Raw genomic sequence first — 3,409 nt, 5'->3', positions numbered from 1 at the left:
CAAAACTACAAAGAGGTATCACTCAGAATGGCCATCATCAAGAAGTCTAGGAACAAATGCTGGATAGAGTGGAGAAAAGGAACCCTCCTACTCTGTTGGTGGCAATGTAAATTGGTACAGCTACTATGGAGAACAGTATGGAAGTTCCTTAAAAAACTGAAAATAGAACTACCATATGATTCAGCAACCTCACTCTTGGATATATATCTGGAGAAAACTGTAATTTGAAAAGACATATGCAGCCCAATATTCATAGCATCTCCATTTACAATACCCAAGACATGGAAGCAACCTAAATGTCCATCTACAGTTAAATGGATAAAGAAGACATATATGTGTGTATATATATATATATATATATGAATATGCAGTTCAGTTCAATTCAGTCACTCCGTCATGTCCAACTCTTTGCAACCCCATGAATCACAGCACACCAGGCCTCCCTGTCCATCACCAACTCCCGGAGTTGATTCATATGATATCACTCATATGAATCTAAAAAATGGTACAAATAAATTTATTTACAAAACAGAAATAGACATAGAAAACAAACATGATTACTAAAGGGGAAGTGGGGAGGGATAAATTAGGAATTTGGGATTAATATGTACACACTACTATATATAAAATGGGGCTTCCCTAGTGGCTGGAGAAGAATATAATCAAGAAGGATCTCCTGTATAGCACAGGAAGTGAAGTGAAGTGAAGTCACTCAGTCGTGTCCGACTCTTTGCGACCCCATGGACTGTAGCCTACCAGGCTCCTCTGTCCGTGGGATTTTCCAGGCAATAGTACTGGAGTGGATTGCCATTTCCTTCTTCAGGAGATCTTCCTGACCCAGGGATGGAACCCGGGTCTCCTGCATTGTAGGCAGATGCTTTACTGTCTGAGCCACCAGGGAAGTCCTATAGCACAGGAAACTATAGTCAATATCTTGTAATAACCTATAAGGGAAAAGAATCTAAAAAAGAATATACATATATATAACTGAATCACTCTGCTGTATGTACACCTGACACTAACATGTCATTGTAAATCAACTATCTTGCAATGAAAATTTTTTTAGTTTTACAAAAAAAAGTTCAAGCTTTAGTAGGTCTAGGATGGGTCCTAGGACTCTGCATTTTTAACAAGAACCTTAGATAATTTTGATGGAGGTGATCCAGAGAGATCACTATAAGAAATACTATTCAGAGGATGCCCGATGTACTTTGGAGGCAAACATACCTGAATTTCAGTTTTACTTTGCCTTGTATTACCTGGCAAATTTGTGACAGGCTACATAATATGTCTGGAGAAGGAAATGGCAACCCATTCCGATATTCTTGCCTGAGAAATCCCATGGACAGAGGAGCCTGGAAGTCACAGAGAGTCAGACACGACTTAGAGACTAAAGGGCAACAAGAAACAGTAACACAGGGTCTACATATATATTCTCTAACATCCCCAATGAGGTCCTTGGTCTTCATGCACATATTAATAATATACCCGATTACAGGAATCTGTCTGCAACGCAGGAGACCTGAGTTCGATTCCTGGGTCAGGAAGAGCCCCTGGAGAAGGACATGGCAACCCGCTCCAGTATTCTTGCCTGGAGAATCCCATGGACAGAGGAGCCTGGTGGGCTACAGTCCATGGAGTCACAAGAGTTGGACATGACTTAGCAACTAAACCATCACCACCACATAATATGTCTAAATGTCAACTTTCTCACCCATAAAATGGGAATAATAAAGATGCTTGCTTCCTAAAGTAGCTGTGAGTATTAAATGAAATACTTAACACAGTGTCTGGAATATTAGAAAATATATTAGCTCAAAATATACTTGTTGCTATTGTTATTTTGCTTAAAAAGTTAACCCTGGCAGCTCTGTAGTAGGCAAAAGGAATTTGGAGAAAGTGACAGAAGACAAATATTCCTAAAATGTCAGGCACGCTATTAAATGTGAAGCACCAATGACACATAAAACTTGAACCTAACCCTCACATAAACAATCAAAGTGTGCTGATAAGATTTATTAGGGCCACTAGGCATAGTCATACAGGCTGTGCCCTGCACCAAGATGCCACATCTAAAAGGGTACTTTGTCCATTTTATATATCACACATTTACATATTTACTAATGATTTTTTTTTAAAGCAGATAACTGTGAAGTGTCTTGTTCCAATAAAATGAATATGCTATAACAATTTTCCAACAGATGGAAATCAAGTGTCTTGAGAAACTGAATGGTAGCTTGTTACAGTAACAGCTCCAATGAATCATGTTTCCCGGTATCATCAGTCTTGTGTAGCTCTCTGAGCTTGGCTTTAGCCACTGGGATATCAACAAATGTGACATGAACAAAGCTAGCAGAACTCCCAATTATCAGAGCCAGCAGCTCTGATTTTCTAGGACTTTCTCTATTTAAAAAAAAAAAAAATCTATGTATTTATTTGATTGCGGCATGTGGGATCTTCACTCTTCATTGTAGCACACAGAATCTTTAGTTGCCATATGCAAACTCTTGGTTGTGACACATGGGATTTAGTTCCCTGACTAGGGCTGGAACCTGGTCCCCATGCACTGGGAGCATGGAGTCTTTGCCACCCGATCACGAGGGAAGTCCCTAGGACTTTTCCTCATCATCAAAATATGGCTGCAGATCCATAACTATAGGAATCACATCTTCATTCAAAGCAGGAAGGAGCAGTATAGACAATGCCAACTAGAGCTTCTTTTATTAGAAAAAAAAAACTTCTCCAACAACGTTTGAGTAGGCTTTCATTTGTAGCTCACTGAAAAAGCAAGACAGTTCCAGAAAAACATCTATTTCTGCATTATTGACTATGCCAAAGCCTTTGACTGTGTGGACCACAATAAACTGTGGAAAATTCTGAAAGAGATGGGAATACCAGACCACCTGATCTGCCTCTTGAGAAATTTGTATGCAGGTCAGGAAGCAACAGTTAGAACTGGACATGGAATAACAGACTGGTTCCAAATAGGAAAAGGAGTACGTCAAGGCTGTATATTGTCACCCTGCTTATTTAACTTATATGCAGAGTACATCATGAGAAATGCTGGACTGGAAGAAACACAAGCTGGAATCAAGATTGCCGGGAGAAATATCAATAACCTCGGATATGCAGATATACCACCCTAATGGCAGAAAGTGAAGAGGAACTAAAAAGCCTCGATGAAAGTGAAAGTGGAGAGTGAAAAAGTTGGCTTAAAGCTCAACATTCAGAAAACGAAGATCATGGCATCTGGTCCCATCACTTCATGGGAAATAGATGGGAAACAGTGGAAACAGTGGCAGACTTTATTTTCTTGGGCTCCAAAATCACTGCAGATGGTGACTGCAGCCATGAAATTAAAAGACGCTTACTCCTTGGAAGGAAAGTTATGACCAACCTAGATAGCTGT

The sequence above is a fragment of the Bison bison genome, unplaced genomic scaffold (genome assembly GCF_000754665.1).
Source record: "Bison bison bison isolate TAMUID 2011002044 unplaced genomic scaffold, Bison_UMD1.0 scf7180017864092, whole genome shotgun sequence".
NCBI lineage: Eukaryota > Metazoa > Chordata > Mammalia > Artiodactyla > Bovidae > Bison > Bison bison.
The sequence above is the reverse complement of the archived record's forward strand: the minus strand, read 5'-3'. Positions refer to the sequence as shown.